This window comes from Mustela lutreola, chromosome 14 (genome assembly GCF_030435805.1).
Source record: "Mustela lutreola isolate mMusLut2 chromosome 14, mMusLut2.pri, whole genome shotgun sequence".
Taxonomy (NCBI): Eukaryota; Metazoa; Chordata; class Mammalia; order Carnivora; family Mustelidae; genus Mustela; species Mustela lutreola.
The window spans coordinates 72,193,128-72,201,363 of NC_081303.1; positions in this window are offsets into that span (position 1 = coordinate 72,193,128).

Genomic DNA, 8,236 nt, shown 5'->3' on the forward strand with positions numbered 1-8,236 from the left:
CCCTGAGATCATGACCTGAGCCGAAGGCAGACGCTGAACCCACTGAGCCACCCAGGCGCCCCCCAAATGTGTACCTCTCTTTCTGTTTTTCACTCCTGTTCTTCAGAGAGTGATAAAAAAAAAAAAAAAAAAAAAAAACCAGAAAGCAAAAAACAAAACAAAACAAACAGAGGTGCGGCCAGGAGCCCGAGGCTCACTGGTTGCTCCCGTGGCTCCCCCACCCTTTCTGGCCCTGATCCCTAATCTGGGGCTGGCTGGATGGCCGTCTTCATCGCTGCCTTGTTTCTGTTCGTTTCATGGAGACCCTGTTTCTCCTCAGGTGCTAAGTGCCCAGACGTCAGGAAATAACCCCTCACACTCCTTCCCTTCTTCCCCTTCTCTCTCAGTGGTTGACGCTGACAGTCGCTCAGCCCAGGAGTCTCTCGACAACCACCTTGTCCCTCCGGGTCACTGAAGGTTGGACAAGCGTATCACGGCACTTTGCATATCCCACCTCTCCTAGGCTGCATCTAAGAGCCGTCAAATAAAAAAATCCCTCCTCACCTCACTATGGCTGCCTAGGGAAGGAATTGTCACAAAATCCAGCTGCAACAGAAATCAGACCCACACCTGCTTGGTAGCGGGTAGGCGACTAGACTTTTTGCGAGGCCAATTAAAGTTCCTGACAGTGATGTGCATTACCCCCCACCTGGACTATTTTAGCATCTTTTACACTGCGGCATCCTTACCTCCAACAAGTCATTCTGCAGATGAATGTGCCTAAGTATGGCTTTTCATGTCCCTGTTCTTTTCAAAATGACTCCGAGATAAGCACCATGGATCTTAGCCCAAAACTCATTATCTTCTCTGATCTGGTTCCCATCAAATTTTAGAGACGGATATTGTTCTACATACTCATCAGCTCAGCCACATTGGATGAATTTCCTGTGCTTCTATTTTTGCTTATGTCCTTCCTTTCTTTCGTTTTCTTGCTGTCTTCCTCTCAGAATCCTGGTTGCCAGTGTCCAGCAGACCCTCCCTTCATCCTGCAACCCTCAGTGATCTGCACGGCTGGACGGGAGCCCTCTCTCCTCCGACCCGCATGCGTGCTGGGGATTCTCCGCTTTCATGCCATGGAACACATGTTTCCTACACTCTAAGTATTTGTATATCAGTGGTGTCCACCTCCGCAGGTGGACAGAAAGCTCCACGGAGGAATCACAAAGAATAAATAGTCTTAGTGAAGAGTTGCCTGGTGACGGTCATGCCACCAGACTTTACGTATTTCATCTCAATTATTTCTACCTGTGACAGGGAGATTATTACTATTTTATAAGTGGAAAAATTGAGAACCTGAGGGGAGAAATAGCTTGCTCAAATCCACATTTCTGGGGGTGTAAAACAAAACTGGAAGCCTGGTCTATAGGCTTTAAAATTCCACTATTATTATTATTATTATTTTGCTTATTTAAGTTCCACCATTGTGTTTTGTATCACGGTGGGATGTTTAGGTCAGGAGTCACCAATCATCCTGTCTGCTTCCTACTCCGAGCACCACTTTATCCTCAGTCTGTCCTGAGTGTGAAATCAGAGCGGAGGTATTTTCTGTTTGGTTTGTTTTTTTCAGGTCCCAAGCAGGCTAAAATAAACGCAGTGCAGATTAGGAAAATGAATTCCTATAAAATAAATGCCTCTTGCCTTACGCCTTCATCCTGCGGGAAGGCTTTGGGGAGGAGGAAGCGTCAGTGCCGGGCAGAAGGGCAGAGCCTGCGCGGGGACAGGAGAGAGACGGGAGTGCTCCGCTGCCAAAGAAGCCACGTCCCCGACCTTTCTCCTCCTGAAGCACAGAGAATGATCGTGCGGAGCGGTCCTTATGGAGGGCGTGGCTGGACAAAGCAGGAGGCTCTGGGTGGTAAGACAAGGCAAGCACGTTCAGCACATAAAAGGCAACAGAGCATCTACTTTGTTGCCCGTGGCGAGGCCCTTCTCCCTGGGAGGACTGAGCCAGGCTCAGGGCACATCTTTGTTCAGTTCACGCGCACGCACTGATGGGTGGGCTCGCTCCCTGTGCCGGTCACTGCTCTAGGTTCCGGGGCTACGTGAAGGTGGATAAGACATTCTTTCCCCCTGAAACATGTAAAGAACACTTTTAAGATTCCTTGAATGACAGATAATTAGCTGTGCCCAAAGAGCTCACCCTACAAATATTCGTTGTATAGTACAGTAAAAAGAGACTCGAAATAGATTTTACTCTGGGATGCCTGGGGGCTCAGTTGTCAAGCGTCTGTCTTCGATCAGGTCGTGATGCCAGGGTCCGGGCATTGAGCCCCGCGTTGGGCTTCCTGCTCGGTGGGGAGCCTGCTTCTCCTTCTCCCACTTCCCCTGCTTGTGCGCTCTATTTAGCTGTCTCTCTCTCAAATAAATAAATAAGATCTTTATAAAATATATATATATATATTTTACTCCTGGGGAAGGGAAGCAGTAAATTTCTCTGTGACTCCCCAGGAATTCTTAACTCTTTGGGCTTCAACAAAATTTTAGTGCTGGGAAGACCTTCACCAGTTAGCTGCACTATGTTTCTTCTAACGGCTCTTCTAGATAGAGTTCACGTCTCATTATTCTTAAGTTTTTCAGTCATGTAATCAAGTTCTAGAATTCTGAAGTGTTAGCCCATGCATTGAGGAACCTTTACCCAGAAGACGAGGACTGGGTCTGGAGGAGTTAAAGATGCAAGGAAAGCGGAGGGCAGCAGAAGCAGGAGGAGAGATCGGTGCGCCGGACGACGACTTCCTCTCAACAGGCTTTCATACTGACCTTGCCTGAGACCACGGCGACATTCCTCCGAGTCTCTGCGGGAACCGGCCCCTCTGCCGGTTTGCCGACAAGGATATTGATGTCTTAGGAGGCTCTTTGGGGAATTTCTTGAGTGGAAAAGTCCTTTCCTGGGACTTTCTCTTAGGTGATGCAGGATCTCAAGGAAAGGCGTGAATTGCACTCTCCTCTCTGAGGGATAAATTAAGGGAAAAGTGTCACATAGTGATTAAATAGTCCCCAGGGTCAAGTCCCAAAGGCCTCCCTGTGGCCCAAATAGCCTTGGTTGTCACAGGGAGCATAGAGGTGGGCCCTGGGGCGGGGAAGCCATGGGTGTCAGAACAGACCCGTCGGGACCACGCGGCTCCGGAAACACTCAGGGAAGGAACATTCGGGGAGCACTGCCTTGTTCTCAACCATCCACTCAACTTCCACTTGCCTTCCTTTCCTTCTGCTGCTCTAAAAACGATGATGATGATGATGATGATAGTAAGTCATTTTGAATGTCAGCAAAACAAGCCACTATAAAGGACGCTGACACATAAATGCAGTACTGGTTGGGAGACATCCAACACCTCAGTGAATGGGCTGATATGATGTCCTATGAATAGAACGTTTCAGTTACAGAAAGATGCCAAATCTACACAAATCTATTACTTCAATGCAAGTTCTATCAAAATTCCTTTTGGGGAGTGGAATGTGTCATGGTGAGGGACAGGACATATTTTAAAAGAGCAGAGTAAAATGGTAAGGCTTGTCCTACTGTCCATCAGAGGTTATGACAGAGCAGTGGAACAAGCTAACGGAAGTCACGAAGCAGACAGGCCCAGTGTGGAGCTTTGACGACGGCCCCACTGGAAGAGCAGAGCGTGGGGGGACAATGGGCAGAGCAGGCACATTGGGTCTGTGGAGAAACGGCTGATTGTCCCTTTCTGATGGTCCCAGAACCTCTATTTAAGCATATGAGAAACATAAAATAAAATTTGTCCTGACCTCATTACATTCCCACAATTCCACAGATAGCGTGAAAGTCAACTTCAATACTTTATTTTTTTAAAGATTTTATTTTTAAGTTATCTCTACACCCAGGATGGGGCTCAAACTCACAGCCTGAGACCAAGAGTGCCATGCTCTACCAACCGAGTCAGCCAGGCTCCCCCTATTTTTTCCCAAACATTTTATTCTTAAAATTCTAACACTTTAAAATAAAATTTTAGAGGGTATTTTTTAATCACTTCAAATAGGTAAGAAATCTTAAACAATAAAGGAAAGACCATTGCATTCGAGTATATTAGTATTTCCATTTACCAAATGGTACAATCAGGAAAGTAAAAAGACAAACCACACACGAGGAGTCTGTATTTGTAAATTATATAACTGAAAACAAAGATTACTCAGAATATATAAAGAGCTCCTGCAAATTAAAAAGAAAATGATTTTAAAAATCAGGTGAAAAAAATCCGTACACACATACACATAATATATGCACCAAACACACTTGTGCACCCAGCCTCCCTGATTATCAGCGAGATGCAAATCGAAATAATGTATTACTTACACATACAACCAAATAGCAACAAATGTGACCACATATAATGTTAGAAAAGACGTGCCACAGTAGACATCCATGCTTCGTTGACAGGATACAGACCTTGAAAAACAAACGTGGCAGTCTCTCCTAGAGCTGAAGATGCGAAAGCTCCATAATACAAAATGTCCGTGCCTAATGAATGATTAATTTGTGTCACCTTAATACGAGACGAAAGCGATTTTCTTTCAAAGCTGTAGATAGATGCGTTGACATAAATGATTCTCAAGAATATGTTGAGTGAATGAGCAAGTGGTACAATCATACCTAAATTATAATTCAATTTACATAGAGTTAAATAGGCAAAACCAGACACGATGCTATTCTTGGCAGCCAACCTACGTGCTTAACAGAGTAATGAACAGGACGGGCAGGTCAGTGGTGATGTGCCGTATGGGGGACAGGACTGGACTGAGGAGCAGCAGTTAGTGGCCGTCCAAGTTTTTGATCATATTTTATTTCTTCAATGGGGTTATGGGTCCATATCAATGAGAGGTTAAAAAAAAGGAAAAAAAAATACAAGCGGAAATAGTCCTAGAAGTGTAAACCATTCTCCAAAGAAAATAAGGCAGGGGAGAATAGAGGCATTGTGGTGGCCCCGAAAGCAGCGTGAATACAGGACGAGTATCTATCTTAAGGTGCACACATTCGAGCATATTTATAAGCAGAAGGAGCAGAGGGCAGAGAGGAAGAATTGAACATGTATAGAGACGTAGGATGACTGGAAAAGCAACATCCCCGGCAGAGATGACGTCAGGCCAGGGCTTCAGGGTGCGTGGGGAGCCATGACGTCAGAGCTTCAGGGTGCGTGGGGAGCCATGACGTCAGAGCTTCAGGGCGCGTGGGGAACCACATGTCTTCGCTGGGAAGCTGCTCTCAGGGAGACCGGAGTGGAGCAGGGAAGCATGAGAGAGATTACAGACCAGCCCACCGGCTCACTGTTTGATTCTTAAAATTAGTTAATTCACTCTTTCACCCAATTATTTATTTAATCATGTATCCATTTTCTCAAATGCTTTTCAAGGGTCTGTTTTAAAATACCAGCTTTTTACATGCAAGTATTTGGTGAATGAATGGATGATTTTGTTATAATTAATGGGAGACACCTTAATAAGGTGGTTTCTATTGCAAAGAGCATGTGCCACAAGTGCTTAATTAACTCTGCATTATATAAAAATAAAATAAAGTAAAATAGGGGCGCTTGGGTGCTCAGTCCTTAAGGATCTGCCTTCAGCTCAGGTCATGATCCCATGGTCTTGGGATCAGGCCCCGCATGGGGCTCTGTACTCCGCGGGAAGCCTGCTTCTCCCTCTCCCACTCCCCCTGCTTGTGTTTCCTCTCTCCCTCCCTGTCCCTCTCTGTCAAATGAATAAATAAAATCTTTAAAAATAAAATAAAATAAAGCACCACTTCTTAAAAACTAGTCATTGAGTCAGTGGAGTCTGTGCCACTATGTGTCTCTGTTTCCTATCAGGATTTTGTCTTGTTTTGTTGTTGTTGTTTTTAACCCAAATCCATTTTTAAATTGTTTCCTTTTTATATCCGTTGCGACCAGACCCTTCAATACTTAACATTCCATGCGTGTTTTGTATCTCTTCTTGTACAACGATAAAAACCATCTTGTGATTGCTCACCTGGAAGTTAATTTTAGGATCAAGATTTATTTTAAAAAGGGAGAGAAGGAAAGAAAGAAAGAAAAAAAAAAAAAAGAAAGAGAAAGAAAGAAAGAAAGAAGAAAGAGAGAAAGAAAGAAAGAGTGAGTGGGAGGGAGGGAGGCAGGAATAAATCCTCCTGATTGTATCCCCGCTCACTACGTGGGGGGCTTGTTGCACCCCAGGTCTCTCCAAGCCTCGCTTGTATGTGTTCATTCATTGAATGTGCCCCATTTCTGGAGCAAGAAAGCCTGTCCTCAAACCCTTTCCTTTCTAGCTCTTTGGCGAAACCCGCCACGGGGACCACCAAAACATGTGACACATCGTGGATGGGGACCCCTCATTCCTGCCACGACCGCTAATGGCTGTGACCCCTGGAGCCCTCTGAGAAGTTCTGGGGAGCCATGCTGGGAGCTGCTGACAGAGTCTTCAGTGATGCGCCTCAGACTGGCTGTATGTCCCTGAACTGCTCTTTCATTGCGAAGTGGAGGAAACCTTCTGCCTTCAAATCGCATTTTGTTAGCTCGGCTCCTCTTGTTCCTTACCCTTCTTCTGTCTCAGCGGATACTTGATACAGGACCCATTTTCTCACCCCTTGAACAGAAGAGAAAACCAGGTGTCTCTTTCCATCTGAGGTCTAGCCTGCCTCACGGAGCTGGCTTCCTGAAGGTGGGGCCACCTCGCAAAGGCAAGCACGGCAACAAGTGTTCCCTAATTAACCCTTTGGGATGTGGAGCTGCTTTCCCAGGGACTGGGGAGAACCATCCTAAAGAAAGCCTTTCTCCCTTAGGATGAATCTCTGAGACACTCAGCGTCGTGGTTCCTCTTATAACTGTCCTGCTTGTTGGACGGCAGAACAATGGAGAGGAAGATGCTTGGGGAACAGAGGTGGCCCCCTCGGTTCTGAAAGAGGTAGCTATGGGACGAGGGAGGGGTGGGCTCTGTTCTCTGGTGGGAGCATGGGTGGCATTTTTGGTTATATATTGGGGAGGACTGCCACAGGACCCCAATTCTTTTTTGGTTGGTTTTCTTTTTTTTTTTTTTTTTTTTTTTTTTTTTTTTTTTTTAAAGATTTTATTTATTTATTTGACAGAGAGAGAGATCACAAGTAAGCAGAGAGGCAGGCAGAGAGAGAGAGAGAGAGAGAGGGAAGCAGGCTCCCTGCCGAGCAGAGAGCCCGATGCGGGACTCGATCCCAGGACCCTGAGATCATGACCTGAGCCGAAGGCAGCGGCTTAACCCACTGAGCCACCCAGGCACCCCTTGGTTGGTTTTCAATGAAGACCTGTGGAAACGTCATTGAGGTATTGCAGACACGTGAGGTGGGAGAAAGACCATGGCTCAGGGATGAGGCGGTTGGTGGGTTTGTGTCCCAGGACTACTGACGGCTATAACAAACAGCTATTACATTTTGTCAGAGCAATTTGCTCTACGAGTCTTTTCATCTCCACTGATTTCTGGGTTAAATTCTGATGTAGGATGCTTGCATCTGGTTCAGTCTAGTCAGAAAATGCTCTTAAGATAAGGCAATGCTGTGGCAACGGTGGAGCTTGCTAGTTGAGATTCTGGGCTCAATTCTGGATTCTTCCAGAAAATATATGGGTCCAGTTTGATACGGTTCAAGGCCCAAGTATCTACTTCAAATCACCTTCCTATGTGTATGTTCTTTCCTTCGGAGAGACACAAGTTTCTGAAGACCTGCCAATTTTTTCTTTTTCTGGGTTTTGATTTCCTAATTCCTAAAAGTACGGCCACTGAGCACAGTGCTAATTTCCCTCTTTATCTCCCGACTGCCTCTGGAAGAAGCAAGAACGTTAGAACGGTGTTAACTTCCGTCATAGGAGGAAATCAGACAGGCGGTAATAGAACCAAGAGATATCGGGATGTCAACATGATTGAAAAATCTCACATACAGTTATATTATTTATCACGCTACGAAGTTCGGGTTTTGTTTGGAAGCCTGTGCAACCCACTTCTAGGTCTGTTTTCTGACATAGTGCTGACAGCTTTGTATTTAAGAAAGATTATTCCGGAAGTTGGGCGGAGGATAAATCAGGACAAATCAAGTTTAAAAACAGTGAGTTTAGGTAAGAGTAATAAAGGCAAGAAACCATCAGGGCATACATTATGTTTTCTTGTGAATCTCTTTTTTTAGGTAGAAGTTTTTCTAAGGAAAAACAAAGGGAAATTTTGTCTCGTATTTCTG